This window comes from Schistocerca americana, chromosome X, assembly GCF_021461395.2.
Source record: "Schistocerca americana isolate TAMUIC-IGC-003095 chromosome X, iqSchAmer2.1, whole genome shotgun sequence".
NCBI classification, from domain to species: domain Eukaryota; kingdom Metazoa; phylum Arthropoda; class Insecta; order Orthoptera; family Acrididae; genus Schistocerca; species Schistocerca americana.
Window position 1 is genome coordinate 38,434,836 of NC_060130.1, and position 25,734 is coordinate 38,460,569.

The window sequence follows — 25,734 nt, forward strand, 5'->3', positions numbered from 1 at the left end:
TTACTGTATCCCTCTGACCTTCTAATTGGAGATGAAATGCAGAAATAGCTTCGGAATTAAATACAAAAGGCACAATGCCGACTTAAGTACAAGAAGACTGTTTCTTTTTACTGACTGTTTTGAACAATTCCTGTGACACTTTTTGTAGATTCCGATGCTTCACTTCAGGTTTACTGTATCCCTCTGACCTTCTTTTTGACGATGAAATACAGAAATTGTATCGGAATTAAATACAAAATGCACAATGCCGACTTAAGAACAAGAAGACTGACTCGTCGTACTGACTATGTTTTGAACCATTCCTGTGACAGTAGTTATAGATTACGATGATTCACTTCAGGTTTACTGTACCCGTTGGACCTTCTTATTGACGATGAAACACAGAAATTGCATCGGAATTAAATAGAAAAGGCACAATGCCGACTTAAGTACAAGAAGACTGACTCTTCTTACTGACTATGTTTGGAACCATTTCTGTGACACTAGTTATAGATTCCGATGCCTCACTTCAGGTTTACTGTATCCCTGTGACCTTCTTATTGACGATGAAACACAGATATTGCATCGGAATTAAATAGAAAAGGCACAATGCCGACTTAAGTACAAGAAGACTGACTCTTCTTACTGACTAAGTTTTGAACCATTCATGTGACACTAGTTATAGATTCCGATGCTTAACTTCAGGTTTACTGTATCCCTCTGACCTTCTTATTGACGATGAAACACAGAAATTGCATCGGAATTAAATACAAAAGGCACAATGAAGACTTAAGTACAAGAAGACTAACTCTTATTACTGTCTATGTTTTGAACCATTCCTGTGACACTAGTTACAGATTCCGATGCTTCACTCAGGTTTACTGTATCCCTTGGACCTTCTTATTGACGATGAAACATAGAAATTGCATCGGAATTAAATGGAAAATGCACAATGCCGACTTAAGTACAAGAAGACTGACTCTTCTTACTGACTATGTTTGGAACCATTCCTGTGACACTAGTTATAGATTCCGATGCTTCACTTCAGGTTTACTGTATCCCTCTGACTTTCTTATTGACGATGAAACACTGAAATTGCATCGGAATTAAATAGAAAAGGCACAATGCCGACTTAAGTACTTGAAGACTGACTCTTCCCAGTGTCTATGTTTTGAGCGATTCCTGTGACATTAGTTATAGATTCCGATGCTTCACATCAGGTTTACTGTATCCTTTGGACCTACTTATTGACGATAAAATACAGAAATTGCATCGGAACTAAATACAAAAGCCACAATGCCAACTTAAGTACAAGAAGACTGACTATTCCTACTGTCTATGTTTTGAACGATTCCTGTGAAATTAGTTGTAGATTCCGATGCTTCACTTCAGGTTTACTCTATCCCTAGGACCTTCTTATTGACGATGAAACACAGAAATTGCATCGGAATTAAATAGAAAAGGCACAATGCCGACTTAAGTACAACAAGACTGACTCTTCCTACTGTCTATGTTTTGAACCATTCCTGTGACACTAGTTATAGATTCCGATGCTACACTTCAGGTTCACTGTATCCCACTGACCTTATGTTTGACGATGAAACACAGAGATTGCATCGGAATTAAATACAAAACTCACAATGCCGACTTAAGTACAAGAAGACTGACTCTTCTTACCGACTATGTTTTGAACCATTGCTGTGACACTAGTTATAGATTCCGATGCTGCAATTCACGTTTACTCTATCCCTAGGACCTTCTTATTGACGATGGAACACAGAAATTGCATCGGAACTAGATACATAAGGCACAATGCCCTTTGAAGTACAAGAAGACTGACTCCTCCTGCTGTCTATGTTTGAACGATTCCTGTGACATTAGTTATAGATTCCGATGCTTCACTTCAGGTTTACTGTATCCTTTGGACTTTTTTATTGGCGACGAAGTACAGAAATTGCATTGGAATTAAATAGAAAAGGCACATTGCCGACGTAAGTACAAGAAGACTGACTCTTCTTACAGTCTATGTTTTGAACCATTCCTGTGACACTAGTTATAGATTCCGATGCTTCACTTCAGGTTTACTGTATCCCTGTGACCTTCTTATTGACGATGAAACACAGATATTGCATCGGAATTAAATAGAAAAGGCACAATGCCGACTTAAGTACAAGAAGACTGACTCTTCTTACTGACTAAGTTTTGAACCATTCATGTGACACTAGTTATAGATTCCGATGCTTAACTTCAGGTTTACTGTATCCCTCTGACCTTCTTATTGACGATGAAACACAGAAATTGCATCGGAATTAATTACAAAAGGCACAATGCCGACTTAAGTACAAGAAGAGTAACTCTTATTACTGTCTATGTTTTGAACCATTCCTGTGACACTAGTTATAGATTCCGATGCTTCACTCAGGTTTACTGTATCCCTTGGACCTTCTTATTGTCGATGAAACATAGAAATTGCATCGGAATTAAATGGAAAATGAACAATGCCGACTTAAGTACAAGAAGACTGACTCTTCTTACTGACTGTGTTTGGAACCATTGCTGTGACACTAGTTATAGATTCCGATGCTGCAATTCACGTTTACTCTATCCCTAGGACCTTCTTATTGACGATGGAACACAGAAATTGCATCGGAACTAAATACAAAAGGCACAATGCCGTTTGAAGTACAAGAAGACTGACTCTTCCTGCTGTCTATGTTTGAACGATTCCTGTGACATTAGTTATAGATTCCGATGCTTCACTTCAGGTTTACTATATCCTTTGGACTTTTTTATTGGCGACGAAGTACAGAAATTGCATTGGAATTAAATAGAAAAGGCACATTGCCGACGTAAGTACAAGAAGACTGACTCTTCTTACAGTCTATGTTTTGAACCATTCCTGTGACACTAGTTATAGATTCCGATGCTTCACTTCAGGTTCGCTGTATCCCGCTAACATTCTTTTTGACGATGAAACACAGATTTTGCATCGGAATTAAATACAAAAGGCACAATGCCGACTTAAGTACAAGAAGACTGACTCTGCCTACTGTCTATGTTTTGAACCATTCCTGTGACATTAGTTATTGATTCCGATGCTTCACTTCAGGTCTACTGTATCCTTTGGACCTTCTAATTGGCGGCGAAATGCCGAAATAGCTTCGGAATTAAATACAAAATGCACAATGCCGACTTAAGTACAAGATGACTGACTCTTCTTACTGACTGTTTTGAACCATTCCTGTGACACGTGTTATAGATTCCGAGGTTTCACTTCAGGTTCACTGTATCCCTCTGACCTTCTTATTGACGATGAAACACAGATATTGCATTAGAATTAAATAGAAAAGGTACAATGCCGACTTAAGCACAAGAAGACTGACTCTTCTTACTGAATATGTTTTGAACCATTCCTGTTACACTAGTTATAGATTCCGATGCTTCACTTCAGGTTTACTGTATCCCTTGGACCTTCTTATTGACGATGAAACACAGATATTGCATCGGAATTAAATACAAAAGGCACAATGCCGACTTAAGTACAAGAAGATTGACTCTTCTTACTGACTGCTTTGAACTATTCCAGTGACACTAGTAATAGATTCCGATGCTTCACTTCAGGTTTACTGTATCCCTCTGACCTTCTTATTGACGATGAAACACAGAAATTGCATCTGAATTAAATAGAAAAGGCACAATGCTGACATAAGTACAAGAAGACTGACTCTTCTTACTGACTATGTTTCGAACCATTCCTGTGACACTAGTTATAGATTGCGATGATTCACTTCAGGTTTACTGTATCCCTCAGACCTTCTTATTGACGATGAAACACAGATATTGCATCGGAATTAAATAGAAAAGGCACAATGCCGACTTAAGTACAAGAAGACTGACTCTTCTTACTGTCTACGTTTTGAACCATTCCTGTGACACTAGTTACAGATTCCGATGCTTCACTTCAGGTTTACTGTATCCCTTGGGCATTCTTATTGACGATGAAACACAGAAATTGCATCGGAATTAAATAGAAAAGGCACATTGCCGACTTAAGTACAAGCAGACTGATTCTTCTTTCTGTCTATGTTTTGAACCATTCCTGTGACGTTAGTCACAGATTCCGATGCCTCACTTCAGGGCTACTGTATCCCTCTGACATTCTTTTTGACGATGAAACACTGAAATTGCATCGGAATTAAATAGAAAAGGTACAATGCTGACTTAAGTACAGGAAGACTGACTCATCCGGCTGTCTATGTTTTGAACCATTCCTGTGACACTAGTTATAGATTCCGATGCTTCACTTCAGGTTTACTGTATCCCTTGGACGTTCTTATTGACGATGAAACACAGAAATTGCAACGGAATTAAACAGAAAAGGCACAATGCCGACCTAAGTACAAGAACACTGACTCCTCTTACTGACTATGCTTTGAACCATTCCTGTGACGCTAGTTACAGATTCCGATGCTTCACTTCAGGTTTACTGTATCCCTTGGACCTTCTCATTGACGACTAAACACAGATATTGCATCGGAATTAAATACAATAGGCACAATGCCGACTTAAGTACAAAAAGACTGACTCTTCCTACTGTCTATGTTTTAAACCATTCCTGTGACACTAGTTACAGATTCCGATGCTTCACTTCTGGTTTACTGTATCCTTCTGACCTTCTTTTTGACGATGAAACACAGAAATTGCATCGGAATTCCATACAAAAGGCACAATGCCGACTTAAGTACAAGAAGACTGACTCTTCCTACTGTCTATGTTTTGAACGATTCCTGTGACATTAGTTATAGATACCGATGCTTCACTTCAGGTTTACTGTATCCTTTGGACCTTCTTATTGGCGACGAAGTACAGAAATTGCATCGGAATTAAATACCAATTTCACAATGCCGACGTATGTACAAGAAGACTCACTCTTCTTACTGCCTGTTTTGAACCATTCCTGTGACACTAGTTATAGATTCCGATGCTTCACTTCTGGTTTATTGTATCCTTTGGACTTTCTTATTGGCGACGAAATACAGAAATGGCATTGGAATTCAATACAAAAGGCACATTGCCGACTTAAGTACAAGAAGACTGACTCTTCTTACCGTCTATTATTTGAACCATTCGTTTGACACTAGTTATAGATTCCGATGCTTTACTTCAGGTTTACTGTATCCCTTGGACCTTCTTATTGACGATGAATAACAGAAAATGCATCGGAATTAAATACAAGAGGCACAATGCCGACTTAAGTACAAGAAGACTGACTCTTCCTACTGTCTATGATTTGAACGATTCCTGTGGCATTAGTTACAGATTCCGATGCTTCACTTCAGGTTTACTGTATCCTTTGGACCTTCTTATTGGCGACGAAATACAGAAATTGCATTGGAATTAGATAGAAAAGGCACATTGCCGACTTAAGTACAAGAGGTCTGACTCTTCTTACTGTCTATGTTTTGAACCATTCCTGTGACACTAGTTATAGATTCCGATGCTTCACTTCAGGTTTACTGTATCCCATGCACCTTCTTATTGACGATGAAACACAGATATTGCATTGGAATTAAATACAAAATGCACAATGCCCACTTAAGTACAAGAAGGCTGACCCATCTTACTGTCTATGTTTTGAACCATTCCTGTGACTCTAGTTAGATATTCCGATGCTACACTTCACCTTTACAGTATCCCTCTGACCTTCTTATTGACCATGAAACACAGAAATTGCATCGGAATTAATTAGAAAAGGCACAACGCCGACTTAAGTACAAGAGGACTGACTCTTCTTACTGACTATATTTGGATCCATTCCTGTGACAGAAGTTATAGTTTCCGATGCCTCACTTCAGGTTTACTGTATCCCTCTGACCTTCTTATTGACGATGAAACACAGATATTGCATCGGAATTAAATAGAAAAGGCACAATGCCGACTTAAGTACAAGAAGACTGACTCTTCGTACTCACTATGTTTTGAAAAATTCCTGTGACACTAGTTATAGATTACAATGATTCACTTCAGGTTTACTGTATCCCTTGGACCTTCTTATTGACGATGAAACACAGAATTTGCATCGGAATTAAATAGAAAAGGCACAATGCCGACTGAAGTACAAGAAGACTGACTCTTCTTACTGACTATGTTTGGAACCATTCCTGTGACACTAGTTATAGATTCCGATGCTTCACTTCAGGTTTACTGTATCCCTTGGACCTTCTTATTGACGATGAAACACAGAAATTGCATCGGAATTAAATAGAAAAGGCACAATGTCGACTTAAGTACAAGAAGACCGACTCATCATTCTGTCTATGTTTGAACCATTCCTGTGACACTAGTTACAGATTCCGATGCTTCACATCAGGGTTACTGTATCCCTCTGACATTCTTATTGGCGATGAAACACTGAAATTGCATCGGAATTAAATAGAAAAGGTACAATGCTGACATAAGTACAAGAAGACTGACTCTTCTTACTGACTATGTTTGGAACCATTCCTGTGACACTAGTTATAGATTCCGATGCCGCACTGAAGGTTTACTGTATCCCTCTTACCTTCTTATTGACGATGAAACACATATATTGCATCGGAATTAAATAGAAAAGGCATAATGCCGACTTAAGTACAAGAAGACTGACTCTTCTTACTGACTATGTTTTGAACCATTCCTGTGACACTAGTTATAGATTACGATGATTAACTTCAGGTTTACTGTATCCCTTGGACCTTCTTATTGACGATGAAACACAGAAATTGCATCGGGATTAAATAGAAATGGCTCTATGCCGACTTAAGTGCAAGAAGACTGATTATTCTTTCTGTCTATGTTTTGAACAATTCCTGTGACGCTAGTTACAGATTCCGATGCTTCACTTAAGGGTTACTGTATCCCTCTGACATTCTTATTGACGATGAAACACTGAAATTGCATCGGAATTAAATAGAAAAGGTACAATGCCGATTTAAGTACAAGAAGACTGACTCTTCCTACTGTCTATGTTTTGAACCATTCCTGTGACACTAGTTATAGATTCCGAAGCTTCACTTCATGTTTACTGTATCCCTTGGACCTTCTTATTGGCGATGAAACACAGAAATTGCATCGGAATTAAATACAAAAGCCACAATGCTGACTTAAGTACAAGAAGACTGACTCTTCCTACTGTCTATGTTCTGAACGATTCCTGTGACATTAGTTATAGATTCCGATGCTTCACTTCAGGTTTACTGTATCCCTTGGGCATTCTTATTGACGATGAAAGACAGAAATTGCATCGGAATTAAATAGAAAAGGCACATTGCCGACTTTAGTACAAGCAGACTGATTCTTCTTTCTGTCTATGTTTTGAACCATTCCTGTGACGTTAGTCACAGATTCCGATGCCTCACTTCAGGGTTACTGTATCCCTCTGACATTCTTTTTGACGATGAAACACTGAAATTGCATCGGAATTAAATAGAAAAGGTACAATGCTGACTTAAGTACAAGAAGACTGACTCATCCTGCTGTCTATGTTTTGAACCATTCCTGTGACACTAGTTATAGATTCCGATGCTTCAGTTCAGGTTTACTGTATCCCTTGGACGTTCTTATTGACGATGAAACACAGAAATTGCAACGGAATTAAACAGAAAAGGCACAATGCCGACTTAAGTACAAGAACAGTGACTCCTCTTACTGACTATGCTTTGAACCATTCCTGTGACGCTAGTTACAGATTCCGATACTTCACTTCAGGTTTACTGTATCCCTTGGACCTTCTTATTGACGACTAAACACAGATATTGCATCGGAATTAAATACAAAAGGCACAATGCCGACTTAAGTACAAAAAGACTGACTCTTCCTACTGTCTATGTTTTGAACCATTCCTGTGACACTAGTTACACTTTCCGAAGCTTCACTTCAGGTTTACTGTATCCCTGTGACCTTCGTTTTGACGATGAAGCACAGAAATTACTTCGGAATTAAATACAGAAGGCACAATGCCGACTTAGTTACAAGAAGACTGACTCTTCCTACTGTCTATGTTTTGAACGATTCCTGTGACATTTGTTATTGATTCCGATGCTTCACTTCAGGTTTACTGTATCCTTTGGACCTTCTTATTGACGATGAAACACAGAAAAAGCATCGGAATTAAATACAAAAAGCACTATGCCGACATAAGTACAAGAAGATTGACTCTTCTTACTGACTGTTTTGAACCAATCCTGTGACACTAGTTATAGATTCCGATGCTTCACTTCAGGATTACTCTATACCTAGGACCTTCTTATTGACGATGAAACACAGAAATTGCATCAGGATTAAATATAAAAGGCACAATGCCGACTTACGTACAAGAAGACTGACTCCTCCTACTGGCTATGTTTGAACGATTCTTGTGACATTAGTTATAGATTCAGATGCTTCACTACAGGTTTACTATATCCTTTGGATCTTCTTATTGGCGACGAAATACAGAAATTGCATTGGAATTAAATAGAATAGGCACATTGCCGACTTAAGTACAAGAAGATTGACTCTTCTTACTGCCTATGTTTTGAACAATTCCTGTGACTTTAGTTATAGATTACGATGCTTTACTTTAGGTTTACAGTATCCCTTGGACCTTCTTATTGACGAAGAACACAGAAATTGCATCGGAATTAAATAGAAAAGGCACAATGCCGAATTAAGTACAAGAAGACTGACTCTTCCTACTGTCAATGTTTTGAACCATTCCTGTGACACTAGTTATAGATTACGATGCTTCACTTCAGGTTCACTGTATCCCTCTGACCTTCTTTTTGACGATGAAACACAGATATTGCATCGGAATTAAATACTAAAGGCACAATGCCGACTTAAGTACAAGAAGTCTGACTCTTCTTCTTGACTATGCTTTGAACCATTCCTGTGACACTAGTTATAGATTCCGATGCTTCACTTCAGGTTTAATCTATCCCTAAGACTTTCGTATTGACGATGAAACACAGAAATTGCATCGGAATTAAATCCAAAAGCACAATGCCGACTTAAGTACAAGAAGACTGACCCCTCTTACAGTCTATGTTTAGAACCATTCCTGTGACACTAGTTATAGATTCCGATGCTTCACTTCAGGTTTACTGTATCCCTTGCACCTTCTTATTGACGATGAAACACAGAAAATGCATCGGAATTAAATACAAAAGGCACAATGCCGACTTAAGTAGAAGATGATTGACCCTTCTTACTGACTGTTTTGAACCATTCCTTGTGACACTAGTTATAGATTCCGATGATTCACTTCAGGTTTACTGTATCCCTCTGACCTTCTTATTGACGATGAAACACAGAAATTGGATCGGAATTAAATCCAAAAGCACAATGCCGACTTAAGTACAAGAAGACTGACTCTTCTTACTGTCTATGTTTAGAACCATTCCTGTGACACTAGTTATAGATTCCAATGCTTTACTTCAGGTTTACTGTATCCCTTGCACCTTCTTATTGACGATGAAACACAGATATTGCATCGGAATTAAATACAAAAGGAACAATGCCGACTTAAGTACAAGAAGACTGACCCTTCATACTGTCTATGTTTAGAACCACTCCTGTGACACTAGTTATAGATTCCGATTCTGCACTTCAGGTTTACTGTATACCTCTGACCTTCTTGTTGACGATGAAACAAAGATTTTGCATCGGAATTAAATAGAAAAGACACCATGCCGACTTAAGTACAAGAAGACTGACTCTTCTTACTGACTATGTTTTGTGCCATTCCTGTGACACTAGTTATAGAATCCGATGCTTCACTTCAGGTTTACTGTATCCCTTGGACCTTCTTATTGACGATGAATCACAGAGATTGCATCGGAATTAAATAGAAAAGGCACAATGCCGACTTAAGTACAAGAAGACTGGCACTTCTTTCTGTCTATAATTTGAACCATTCCTGTGACGCTAGTTACAGATTCCGATGCTTCACTTCAGGGTTACTGTATCCCTTGGACCTTTTTATTGACGATGAAACACAGAAATTGCATCGGAATTAAATACAAAAGGCACAATACCGACTTAAGTACAAGAAGACTGACTCTTCCTACTGTCTATGTTTTGAACCATTCCTGTGACACTAGTTACAGATTCCGATGCTTCACTTCAGGATTACTGTATCCCTCTGACCTTCTTTTTGACGATGAAACACAGAAATTGCATCGGAATTAAATACAAAAGGCACAATGCCGACTTAAGTACAAGGAGACTGACTCTTCCTACTGTCTATGATTAGAACGATTCCTGTGACATTAGTTACTGATTCCGATGCTTCACTTCAGGTTTACTTTATCCTTTGGACCTTCTAATTGGAGATGAAATGCAGAAATAGCTTCGGAATTAAATACAAAAGGCACAATGCCGACTTAAGTACAAGAAGACTGTTTCTTTTTACTGACTGTTTTGAACAATTCCTGTGACACTTTTTGTAGATTCCGATGCTTCACTTCAGGTTTACTGTATCCCTCTGACCTTCTTTTTGACGATGAAATACAGAAATTGTATCGGAATTAAATACAAAATGCACAATGCCGACTTAAGAACAAGAAGACTGACTCGTCGTACTGACTATGTTTTGAACCATTCCTGTGACAGTAGTTATAGATTACGATGATTCACTTCAGGTTTACTGTACCCGTTGGACCTTCTTATTGACGATGAAACACAGAAATTGCATCGGAATTAAATAGAAAAGGCACAATGCCGACTTAAGTACAAGAAGACTGACTCTTCTTACTGACTATGTTTGGAACCATTTCTGTGACACTAGTTATAGATTCCGATGCCTCACTTCAGGTTTACTGTATCCCTGTGACCTTCTTATTGACGATGAAACACAGATATTGCATCGGAATTAAATAGAAAAGGCACAATGCCGACTTAAGTACAAGAAGACTGACTCTTCTTACTGACTAAGTTTTGAACCATTCATGTGACACTAGTTATAGATTCCGATGCTTAACTTCAGGTTTACTGTATCCCTCTGACCTTCTTATTGACGATGAAACACAGAAATTGCATCGGAATTAAATACAAAAGGCACAATGAAGACTTAAGTACAAGAAGACTAACTCTTATTACTGTCTATGTTTTGAACCATTCCTGTGACACTAGTTACAGATTCCGATGCTTCACTCAGGTTTACTGTATCCCTTGGACCTTCTTATTGACGATGAAACATAGAAATTGCATCGGAATTAAATGGAAAATGCACAATGCCGACTTAAGTACAAGAAGACTGACTCTTCTTACTGACTATGTTTGGAACCATTCCTGTGACACTAGTTATAGATTCCGATGCTTCACTTCAGGTTTACTGTATCCCTCTGACTTTCTTATTGACGATGAAACACTGAAATTGCATCGGAATTAAATAGAAAAGGCACAATGCCGACGTAAGTACTTGAAGACTGACTCTTCCCAGTGTCGATGTTTTGAGCGATTCCTGTGACATTAGTTATAGATTCCGATGCTTCACATCAGGTTTACTGTATCCTTTGGACCTACTTATTGACGATAAAATACAGAAATTGCATCGGAACTAAATACAAAAGCCACAATGCCAACTTAAGTACAAGAAGACTGACTATTCCTACTGTCTACGTTTTGAACGATTCCTGTGAAATTAGTTGTAGATTCCGATGCTTCACTTCAGGTTTACTCTATCCCTAGGACCTTCTTATTGACGATGAAACACAGAAATTGCATCGGAATTAAATAGAAAAGGCACAATGCCGACTTAAGTACAACAAGACTGACTCTTCCTACTGTCTATGTTTTGAACCATTCCTGTGACACTAGTTATAGATTCCGATGCTACACTTCAGGTTCACTGTATCCCACTGACCTTCTGTTTGACGATGAAACACAGAGATTGCATCGGAATTAAATACAAAACTCACAATGCCGACTTAAGTACAAGAAGACTGACTCTTCTTACCGACTATGTTTTGAACCATTGCTGTGACACTAGTTATAGATTCCGATGCTGCAATTCACGTTTACTCTATCCCTAGGACCTTCTTATTGACGATGGAACACAGAAATTGCATCGGAACTAGATACATAAGGCACAATGCCCTTTGAAGTACAAGAAGACTGACTCCTCCTGCTGTCTATGTTTGAACGATTCCTGTGACATTAGTTATAGATTCCGATGCTTCACTTCAGGTTTACTGTATCCTTTGGACTTTTTTATTGGCGACGAAGTACAGAAATTGCATTGGAATTAAATAGAAAAGGCACATTGCCGACGTAAGTACAAGAAGACTGACTCTTCTTACAGTCTATGTTTTGAACCATTCCTGTGACACTAGTTATAGATTCCGATGCTTCACTTCAGGTTTACTGTATCCCTGTGACCTTCTTATTGACGATGAAACACAGATATTGCATCGGAATTAAATAGAAAAGGCACAATGCCGACTTAAGTACAAGAAGACTGACTCTTCTTACTGACTAAGTTTTGAACCATTCATGTGACACTAGTTATAGATTCCGATGCTTAACTTCAGGTTTACTGTATCCCTCTGACCTTCTTATTGACGATGAAACACAGAAATTGCATCGGAATTAATTACAAAAGGCACAATGCCGACTTAAGTACAAGAAGAGTAACTCTTATTACTGTCTATGTTTTGAACCTTTCCTGTGACACTAGTTATAGATTCCGATGCTTCACTCAGGTTTACTGTATCCCTTGGACCTTCTTATTGACGATGAAACATAGAAATTGCATCGGAATTAAATGGAAAATGAACAATGCCGACTTAAGTACAAGAAGACTGACTCTTCTTACTGACTATGTTTGGAACAATTGCTGTGACACTAGTTATAGATTCCGATGCTGCAATTCACGTTTACTCTATCCCTAGGACCTTCTTATTGACGATGGAACACAGAAATTGCATCGGAACTAAATACAAAAGGCACAATGCCGTTTGAAGTACAAGAAGACTGACTCTTCCTGCTGTCTATGTTTGAACGATTCCTGTGACATTAGTTATAGATTCCGATGCTTCACTTCAGGTTTACTATATCCTTTGGACTTTTTTATTGGCGACGAAGTACAGAAATTGCATTGGAATTAAATAGAAAAGGCACATTGCCGACGTAAGTACAAGAAGACTGACTCTTCTTACAGTCTATGTTTTGAACCATTCCTGTGACACTAGTTATAGATTCCGATGCTTCACTTCAGGTTCGCTGTATCCCGCTGACATTCTTTTTGACGATGAAACACAGATTTTGCATCGGAATTAAATACAAAAGGCACAATGCCGACTTAAGTACAAGAAGACTGACTCTGCCTACTGTCTATGTTTTGAACCATTCCTGTGACATTAGTTATTGATTCCGATGCTTCACTTCAGGTCTACTGTATCCTTTGGACCTTCTAATTGGCGGCGAAATGCCGAAATAGCTTCGGAATTAAATACAAAATGCACAATGCCGACTTAAGTACAAGAAGACTGACTCTTCTTACTGACTATGTTTGGAACAATTGCTGTGACACTAGTTATAGATTCCGATGCTGCAATTCACGTTTACTCTATCCCTAGGACCTTCTTATTGACGATGGAACACAGAAATTGCATCGGAACTAGATACATAAGGCACAATGCCCTTTGAAGTACAAGAAGACTGACTCCTCCTGCTGTCTATGTTTGAACGATTCCTGTGACATTAGTTATAGATTCCGATGCTTCGCTTCAGGTTTACTGTATTCCTCTGACATTCTTATTGACGATGAAACACAGAAATTGCATCGGAACTAAATACAAAAGGCACAATGTCGACGTAAGTACAAGAAGACTGACTCTTCCTACTGTCTATGTTTGAACGATTCCTGTGACATAAGTTATAGATTCCAATGCTTCACTTCAGGTTTGCTATATCCTTTGGACTTTCTTATTGGCGACGAAATACAGAAATTGCATTGGAATTAAATAGAAAAGGCACATTGCCGACGTAAGTACAAGAAGACTGACTCTTGTTACTGTCTATGTTTTGAACTTTTCCTGTGACACTAGTTATAGATTCCGATGCTTCACTTCAGGTTTACTGTATCCCTTGGACCTTCTTATTGACGATGAAACACAGAAAATGCATCGGAATTAAATACTAAAGGCACAATGCCGACTTAAGTCCAAGAAGGTTGACTCTTCTTACTGACTGTTTTGAACCTTTCCTGTGACACTAGTTATAGATTCCGGCACTTCACTTCAGGATTACTGCATCCCTCTGACCTTCTTATTGACGATGAAACACAGAAATTGCATCGGAATTAAATACAAAAGGCACAATGCCGACTTAAGTACAAGAAGACTGACCCTTCTTACCGTCTATGTTTAGAACCATTCCTGTGACACTAGTTATAGATTCCGATGCTTCACTTCAGGTTTACTGTATCCCTTGCACCTTCTTATTGACGATGAAACACAGAAATTGCATCGGAATTAAATAGAGAAGGCACAATGCCGTCCTAAGTACAAGAAGACTGACTCTTCTGACTGTCTATGTTTTGAACCATTCCTGTGACACTAGTTACAGATTCCGATGCTTCACTTCAGGTTTACTGTATCCCTTGGACCTTCTTATTGACGATGAAACACAGAAATTGCATCGGAATTTAATACAAAAGGTACAATGCCGACTTTAGTACAAGATGACTGACTCTTCCTACACTCTATGTTTTGAATAATTCCTGTGACATTAGTTATTGATTCCGATGTTTCACTTCAGGTTTACTGTATCCTTTGGACCTTCTAATTGGCGACGAAATACCGAAATAGCTTCGGATTTAAATACAAAATGCACAATGCCGACTTAAGTACAAGAAGACAGACTGTTCTTACTGACTATGTCTTGAACCATTCCTGTGACACTAGTTATAGATTCCGATGCTCCACTTCAGGTTTACTGTATCCCTTGCACCTTCTTATTGACGGTGAAGCACAGATATTGCATCGGAATTAAATACAAAACGCACAATGCCAACTTAAGTACAAGAAGACTGACCCTTCTTACTGTCTATGTTTTAAACCATTCCTGTGACACTAGTTATAGATTCCTATGCTTCACTTCAGGGTTACTGTATTCCTCTGACATTCATATTGACGATGAAACACAGAAATTGCATCGGAACTAAATACAAAAGGCACAATGTCGACTTAAGTACAAGAAGACTGACTCTTCCTACTGTCTATGTTTGAACGATTCCTGTGACATTAGTTATAGATTCCGATGCTACACTTCAGGTTTACTATATCCTTTGCACCTTCTTATTGGCGACGAAATACAGAAATTGCATTGGAATTAAATAGAAAAGGCACATTGCCGACCTAAGTACAAGAAGACTGACTCTTGGTACTGCCTATGTTTTGAATCATTCCTGTGACACTAGATATTGATTCCGATGCTTCACTTTAGGTTTACTGTATCCCTTGGACCTTCTTATTGACGAAGAACACAGAAATTGCATCGGAATTAAATAGAAATGGCACAATGCCGACTTAAGTACAAGAAGACTGACTGTTCTTACTGAATATGTTTTGAACCATTCCTGTGACACTAGTTATAGATTCCGATGCTTCACTTCAGGTCTACTGTATCCCTAGGACCTTCTTATTGACGATGAAACATTGAAATTGCATCGGAACAAAATACAAAAGGCACAATGTCGACTTAAGTACAAGAAGACTGACTCTTCCTACTGTCTCTGTTTGAACGATTCCTGTGACATTAGTTATAGATTCCGATGCTTCGCTTCAGGTTTACTATTTCCTTTGGACTTTCTTATTGGCGACGAAATACAGAAATTGCATTGGAATTAAATAGAGAAGGCACATTGCCGACGTAAGTACAAGAAGACTGACTCTTCTTACTGTCTTTGTTTTGAACCTTTCATGTGACACTAGTTATAGATTCCGATGCTTCACTTCAGGTTTACTGTATCCCTTGGACCTTCTTATTGACGATGAAACACAGAAAATGCATCGGAATTAAATACAAAAGGGACAATGCCGACTTAAGTACAAGAAGGTTGACTCTTCTTACTGACTGTTTTGAACCTTTCCTGTGACACTAGTTATAGATTCCGATGCTTCACTTCAGGATTACTGTATCCCTCTGACCTTCTTATTGACGATGAAACACAGAAATTGCATCGGAATTAATACAAAAGGCACAATGCCGACTCAAGTACAAGAAGACTGACCCTTCTTACCGTCTATGTTTAGAACAATTCCTGTGACACTAGTTATAGTCTCCGATGCTTCACTTCAGGTTTACTGTATCCCTTGCACCTTCTTATTGACGATGAAACACAGATATTGCATCGGAATTATTTACAAAAGGCACAACGCCGACTTAAGTAGAAGAAGACTGACCCTTCTTACTGTCTATGTTTTGAACCATTCCTGTGACACTAGTTACAGATTCCGATGCTTCATTTCAGGTTTACTGTATCCGTCTGACCTTCTAATTGACGATGAAACACAGAAATTGCATCGGAATTAAATAGAAAAGGCACAATGCCGACTTAAGTACAAGAAGACTGACTCTTCTTGCTGTCTATGATTTGATCCATTCCTGTGACGCTAGTTACAGATTCCGATGCTTCAACTTAGGGTTACTGTAACCCTTGGTCCTTCTTATTCACGATGAAACACAGATATTGCATCGGAATTAAATGCAAATGGCACAATGCCGACTTAAGTACAAGAAGACTGACTCTTCCTACTGTCTACGTTTTAAACCATTCCTGTGACACTAGTTACAGATTCCGATGCTTCACTTCAGGTTTACTGTATCCCTCTGACCTTCTTTTTCACGATTAAACACAAAAATTGCATCGGAATGAAATACAAAAGGCACAATGTCGACTTAAGTACAAGAAGACTGACTCTTCCTACTGTCTATGTTTTGAACGATTCCTGTGACATTAGTTATTGATTCCGATGCTTCACTTCAGGTTTACTGTATACTTTGGACCTTCCAATTGGCGACGAAATGCAGAAATAGCTTCGAAATTAAATACAAAAGGCACAATGCCGACTTAAGTACAAGAAGACTGACTCCTCTTACGGACTGTTTTGAACCATTCCTGTGACACTTGTTATAGATTCCGATGCTTCACTTCAGGTTTACTCTATCCCTCTGACCTTCTTTTTGACGATCAAACACAGAAATTGCATCGGAATTACATACAAATGGCACAATGCCCACTTAAGTACAAGAAGACTGATTCTTCTTACTGACTATGTTTTGAACCATTCCAGTGACACTAGTTATGGATTCCGATGCTTCACTTAAGGTTTACTCTATCCCTAGGACCTTCTTATTGACGATGAAACACAGAAATTGCTTTGGAACTAAATACAAAAGGCACAATGCCGACTTAAGTACAAGAAGACTGACTCTTCCTACTGTCTATGTTTGAACGATTCCTGTGACATTAGTTATAGATTCCGATGCTTCACTTCAGGTTTACTATATCCTTTTGACTTTCTTATTGGCGACGAAATACAGAAATTGCATTGGAATTAAATAGAAAAGGCACATTGCCGACGTAAGTACAAGAAGACTGACTCTTTTTACTGTCTATGCTTTGAACCTTTCCTGTGACACTAGTTATAGATTCCGATGCTTCACTTCAGGTTTACTGTATCCCTCTGACCTTCATTTTGACGATGAAACACAGACATTGCACCGGAATTAAATACAAAAGGCGCAATGCCGACTTAAGTACTAGAAGACTGACTCTTCCTACTGTCTACGTTTTGAATGATTCCTGTGACATTAGTTATAGATTCCGATGCTTCACAACAGGTTTACTGTATCCTTTGGACCTTCTTATTGACGATAAAACACAGAAATTGCATCGGAACTAAATACAAAAGGCACAATGCCGACTTCAGTACAAGAAGACTGACTCTTCCTACTGTCTATGTTTTGAACGATTCCTGTGACATTAGTTATAGATTCCGATGCTTCAGTTCAGGTTTACTCTACCCCTAGGACCTTCTTATTGACGATGAAACACAGAAATTGCATCGGAATTAAATAGAAAAGGCACAATGCCGACTTAAGTACAACAAGACTGTCCCTTCCTACTGTCTATGTTTTGAACCATTAATGTGTCACTAGTTATAGATTCCGATGCTTCACTTGAGGTTCACTGTATCCCTCTGACCTTCTTTTTGACGATGAAACACAAAAATTGCATCGGAATTAAATACAAAAGGCACAATGCCGACTTAGAGTACAAGAAGACTGACTCCTCCTACTGTCTATGTTTTGAAACATTCCTGTGACATTAGTTATTGATTCCGATGCTTCACTTCAGGTTTACTGTATCCCTCTGACCTTCTTATTGGCGATGAAACACAGAAATTGCATCGGAATTAAATAGAAAAATCACAATGCCGACCTAATTGCAAGAAGACTGACTATTCTTACTGTCTATGTTTTGAACCATTCCTGTGACACTAGTTATAGTTTCCGATGCTTCACTTCAGGTTTACTGTATCCCTTGGACCTTCTTATTGACGATGAAACACAGAAATTGCATCGGAATTTAATACAAAAGGCACAATGCCGACCTAACTACAAGAAGACTGACTCCTCCTACTGTCTATGTTTTGAACCATTCCTGTGTCATTAGTTATTGATTCCGATGCTTCACTTCAGGTTTACTGTATCCTTTGGACCTTCTAATTGGCGACGAAATGCCGAAATAGCTTCGGAATTAAATACAAAATGCACAATGCCGACTTAAGTACAAGATGACTGACTCTTCTAACTGACTGTTTTGAACAATTCCTGTGACACGTGTTATAGATTCCGAGGCTTCACTTCAGGTTTACTGTATCCCTCTGACCTTCTTATTGACGATGAAACACAGTTATTGCATTGGAATTAAATAGAAAAGGCACAATGCCGACTTAAGCACAAGAAGACTGACTCTTCTTACTGTCTATGTTTTGAACCATTCCTGTGACAATAGTTATAGAGTCCGATGCTTCAATTCTGGTTTACTGTATCCCTTGGACCTTCTTATTGACGATTAAACCCAGATAATGCATCGGAATTAAATACAAAAGGCACAATGCCGACTTAAGTACAAGAAGACTGACTCTTCTTACTGCCTGTGATTTGAACCATTCGTGTGACACTAGTTATAGATTCCGATGCTTCACTTCAGGTTTACTGTATCCCTCTAACCTCCTTATTGACCATGAAACACAGAAATGGCATCGGAATTAAATACAAAAGGCACAATGCCGACTTATGTACAAGGAGACTGACTCTTCTTACTGACTATGTTTGGAACCATTCCTGTGACACTAGTTATAGATTCCGATGCCTCACTTCAGGTTTACTGTATACCTCTTACCTTCTTATTGACGATGAAACACAGATATTGCATTGGAATTAAATGGAAAAGGCACAATGCCGACTTAAGTACAAGATGACTGACTCATCCTACTGTCTATGTTTTGAACCATTCCTGTGACACTAGTTATAGATTCCGATGCTTCACTTCAGGTTTACTGTATCCCTTGGACGTTCTTATTGACGAAGAAACACAGAAATTGCATCGGAATTAAATAGAAAAGGCACAATGCCGACTTAAGTACAAGAAGACTGACTCTTCTTACTGACTATGTTTTGAACCATTCCTGTGACACTAGTTATAGATTCCGATGTTTCACCTCAGGTTTACTGTATCCCTTGGACATTTATATTGACGATGAAACACAGAAAATGCATCGGAATTAAATACAAAAGGCACAATGCCGACTAAGTACAAGAAGATTGACTCTTCTTACTGGCTGTTTTGAACCATTCCTGTGACACCAGTTATAGATTCCGATGCTTCACTTCAGCTCTACTGTATCCCTAGGACCTTCTTATTGACGATGAAACACAGAAATTGCATCGAAACTAAATACAAAAGGCACAATGCCGATTTAAGTACAAGAAGGTTGACTCTTCTTACTGACTGTTTTGAACCTTTCCTGTGACACTAGTTATAGATTCCGATGCTTCACCTCAGGATTACTGTATCCCTCTGACCTTCTTATTGACGATGAAACACAGAAATTGCATCGCAATTAAATACAAAAGCCACAATGCCGACTTAAGTACAAGAAGACTGACCCTTCTTACCGTCTCTGTTTAGAACCATTCCTGTGACACTAGTTATCGTCTCCGATGCTTCACTTCAGGTTTACTGTATCCCTTACACCTTATTATTGACGATGAAACACAGATATTGCATCGGAATTATTTACAAAAGGCACAACGCCGACTTAAGTACAAGAAGACTGACTCTTCTTGCTGTCTATGATTTGAACCATTCCTGTGACGCTAGTTACAGATTCCGATGCTTCACTTTAGGGTTACTGTAACCCTTGGACCTTCTTATTCACGATGAAACACAGATATTGCATCGGAATTAAATGCAAATGGCACAATGCCGACTTAAGTACAAGAAGTCTGACTCTTCCTACTGTCTACGTTTTGAACCATTCCTGTGACACTAGTTACAGATTCCGATGCTTCACTTCAGGTTTACTGTATCCCTCTGACCTTCTTTTTCACGATTAAACACAAAAATTGCATCGGAATGAAATACAAAAGGCACAATGTCGACTTAAGTACAAGAAGACTGACTCTTCCTACTGTCTATGTTTTGACCGAATTCCTGTGACATTAGTTATTGATTCCGATGCTTCACTTCAGGTTTACTGTATCCTTTGGACCTTCTAATTGGCGACGAAATGCAGAAATAGCTTCGATATTAAATACAAAAGGCACAATGCCGACTTAAGTACAAGAAGACTGACTCTTCTTACTGACTGTTTTGAACCATTCCTGTGACACTTGTTATAGATTCCGATGCTTCACTTCAGGTTTACTCTATCCCTCTGACCTTCTTTTTGACGATGAAACACAGAAATTGCATCGGAATTAAATACAAATGGCACAATGCCGACTTAAGTACAAGAGGACTGACTCTTCCAACTGTCTATGTTTTGAAACATTCCTGTGACACTAGTTATAGATTCCGATGCTTCACTTCAGGTTCACTGTATCCCTCTGACCTTCTTTTTGACGATAAAACACAGAAATTGCATCGGAATTAAATACAAATGGCACAATGCCCACTTAAGTACAAGAAGACTGACTCTTCTTACTGACTATGTTTTGAACCATTCCAGTGACACTAGTTATGGATTCCGATGCTTCACTTCAGGTTTACTCTATCCCTAGGACCTTCTTATTGACGATGAAACACAGAAATTGCATCGGAACTAAATACAAAAGGCACAATGCCAACCTAAGTACAAGAAGACTGACTCTTCCTACTGTCTATGTTTTGAACGATTCCTGTGACATTAGTTATAGATTCCGATGCTTCACTTCAGGTTTACTATATCCTTTTGACTTTCTTATTGGCGACGAAATACAGATATTGCATTGGAATTATATAGAAAAGGCACATTGCCGACGTAAGTACAAGAAGACTGGCTCTTTTTACTGTCTATGCTTTGAACCTTTCCTGTGACATTAGTTATAGATTCCGATGCTTCACTTCAGGTTTACTGTATCCCTCCGACCTTCTTTTTGACGATGAAACACAGAAATTGCACCGGAATTAAATACAAAAGGCACAATGCCGACTTAAGTACTAGAAGACTGACTCTTAATACTGTCTATGTTTTGAATGATTCCTGTGACATTAGTTATAGATTCCGATGCTTCACAACAGGTTTACTGTATCCTTTGGACCTTCTTATTGACGATAAAACACAGAAATTGCACCGGAACTAAATACAAAAGGCACAATGCCGACTTAAGTACAAGAAGACTGACTCTTCCTACTGTCTATGTTTGAACGATTCCTGTGACATTAGTTATAGATTCCGATGCTTCACTTCAGGTTCACTCTATCCCTAGGACCTTCTTATTGACGATGAAACACAGAAATTGCATCGGAATTAAATAGAAAAGGCACAATGCCGACTTAAGTACAAGAAGACTGACACTTCCTACTGTCTATGTTTTGAACCATTCCTGTGTCACTAGTTATGGATTCCGATGCTTCACTTAAGGTTCACTGTATCCCTTTGACCTTCTTTTTGACGATGAAACACAGAAATTGCATCGGAATTAAATACAAAAGGCACAATGCCGACGTAAGTACAAGAGGACTGACTCTTCCTACTGCCTATGTTTTGAACGATTCCTGTGACATTAGTTATAGATTCCGATGCTTCACAACAGGTTTACTGTATCCTTTCGACCTTCTTATTGACGATGAAACACAGAAATTGCATCGGAATTTAATACAAAAGGCACAATGCCGACTTAAGTACAAGAAGACTGACTCTTCCTACTGTCTATGTTTTGAACCATTCCTGTGTCATTAGTTATTGATTCCGATGCTTCACTTCAGGTTTACTGTATCCTTTGGACCTTCTAATTGGTGACGAAATGCCGAAATAGCTTCGGATTAAATACAAAATGCACAATGCCGACTTAAGTACAAGATGACTGAGTCTTCTAACTGACTGTTTTGAACCATTCCTGTGACACGTGTTATAGATTCCGAGGCTTCACTTCAGGTTTACTGTATCCCTCTGACCCTCTTATTGACGATGAAACACAGATATTGCATTGGAATTAAATAGAAAAGGCACAATGCCGACTTAAGCACAAGAAGACTGACTCTTCTTAATGACTATGTCTTGAACCATTCCTGTGACACTAGTTATAGATTCCGATGCTCCACTTCAGGTTTACCGTATCCCATGCACCTTCTTATTGACGGTAAAACACAGATATTGCATCGGAATTAAATACAAAACGCACAATGCCGACTTAAGTACAAGAAGACTGACCCTTCTTACTGTCTATGTTTTCAACCATTCCTGTGACACTAGTTATAGATTCCGATGCTTCACTTCATGTTTACTGTATCCGTTGGACCTTCTTATTGACGATGAAACACAGAAATTGCATCGGAATTAAATAGAAAAGGCACAATGCCGACTTAAGTACAAGAAGACTGACTCTTCTTACTGTCTATGATTTGAACCATTCCTGTGACACTAGTTATAGATTCCGATGCTTCACTTCAGGTTTACTGTATCCCTTGGAATTTCTTATTGACGATGAAACACAGAAATTGCTTCGGAATTAAATAGAAAAGGCACAAAGCCGACTTAGGTACAAGAAGACTGACTCTTCTTTCTGTCTATGTTTTGAACCATTCCTGTGACGCTAGTTACAGATTCCGATGCTTCACTTCAGGTTTACTGTATCCCTTGGACCTTCTGATTGGCGATGAAACACAGAAATTGCATCGGAATTAAATACAAAAGGCACAATGCCGACTTAAGCACAAGAAGACTGACTCTTCCTACTGTCTACGTTTTGAACGATTCCTGTGACATTAGATATAGATTCCGATGCTTCACTTCAGGTTTACTGTATCCCTTGGACCTTCTTATTGACGATGAATCACAGATATTGCATCGGAATTAAATACAAAGGGTACAATGCCGACTTAAGTACAAGAAGATTGACTCTTCTTACTGACTGTTTTGAACCATTCCTGTGACACTAGTAATAGATTCCGATGCTTCACTTCAGGTTTACTGTATCCCTCTGACCTTCTTATTGACGATGAAACACAGAAATTGCATCGGAATGTAATACAAAAGGCACAATCCCGACTTAAGTACAAGAAGACTGACTCTTCTTACTGTCTATGCTTTGAACCATTCCTGTGACACTAGTTATAGATTCCTATGCTCCACATCAGGTTTACTGCATCCCTTGCACCTTCTTATTGACGATGAAACACAGATATTGCATCGGAATTAAATACAAAAGGCACAATGCCGACTAAAGTATAAGAAAACTGACCCTTCTTACTGTCTATGTTTTGAACCATTCCTGTGACACTAGTAATAGATTCCGATGCTTCACCTCAGGTTTACTGTATCCCTCTGACCCTCTTATTGACGATGAAACACAGAAACAGCATCGCAATTAAATACAAAAGGCATAATGCCGACTTAAGTACAAGAAGACTGACTCTTCGTACTGACTATGTTTTGAACCATTCCTGTGACACTAGTTATAGATTACGATGATTCACTTCAGGTTTACTGCATCCCTTGGACCTTCTTATTGACGATGAAACGCAGAAATTGCATCTGAATTAAATAGAAAAGGCACAATGCTGACTTAAGTACAAGAAGACCGACTCTTCTTACAGACTATGTTTGGAACCATTCCTGTGATACTAGTTATAGATTCCGATGCCTCACTCCAGGTTTACTGTATCCCTCTGACCTTCTTATTGACGATGAAACACAGAAATTGCATCGTAATTAAATAGAAAAGGCACAATGCCGACTTATGTACTAGAAGACTGACTCTTCTTACTGCCTATGATTTGAACCATTCCTGTGACACTTGTTATAGATTCCGATGCTTCACTTCAGGTTTACTGTATCCCTTGGGCATTCTTACTGACGATGAAACACAGAAATTGCATCGGAATTAAATAGAAAAGGCACATTGCCGACTTAAGTACAAGCCGACTGATTCTTCTTTCTGTCTATGTTTTGAACCATTCCTGTGACGCTAGTTACAGATTCCGATGCCTCACTTCGGGGTTACTGTATCCCTCTGACATTCTTTTTGACGATGAAACACTGAAATTGCATCGGAATTAAATAGAAAAGGTACAATGCCGACTTAAGAACAAGAAGACTGACTCATCCTACTGTCTATGTTTTGAACCATTCCTGTGACACTAGTTATAGATTCTGATGCTTCACTTCAGGTTTACTGTATCCCTTGGACGTTCTCATTGACTATGAAACACAGAAATTGCAACGGAATTAAATAGGAAAGGCACAATGCCGACTTATGTACAAGAAGACTGACTCCTCTTACTGACTACCTTTTGAACCATTCCTGTGACGCTAGTTACAGATTCCGATGCTTCACTCAGGTTTACTGTATCCCTTGGACATTCTTATTGACGACGAATCACAGATTTTGCATCGGAATGAGATACAAAAGGCACAATGCCGACTCAAGTACAAGAAGACTGACTCTTCGTACTGACTATGATTTGAACCATTCCTGTGACACTAGTTATAGATTACGATGATTCACTTCAGCTTTACTGTATCCCTTGGACCTTCTTATTGACGATGAAACACAGAAATTGCATCGGAATTAAATAGAAAAGGCACAATGCCGACTGAAGTACAAGAAGGCTGACTCTTCTTACTGACTATGCTTTGAACCATGCCTGTGACACTAGTTATAGATTACGATGCTTCACTTCAGGTTTACTGTATCCCTCTAACCTTCATAATGACGATGAAACGCAGAAATTGCATCGGAATTAAATAGAATAGGCACAATGCAGACTTAAGTACAAGAAGACTGACTCTTCTTACTGTCTATGTTTTGAGCCATTCCTGTGACACTAGTTATAGATTCCGATGCTTCACTTCAGGTTTACTGTATCCCTTGGACCTTCTTATTGACGATGAAACACAGAGATTGCATCGGAATTAAATAGAAAAGGCACAATGCCGAATTAAGTACAAGAAGACTGACTCTTCTTTCTGTCTATGTTTGAACCATACCTGTGACGCTAATTACAGATTCCGATGC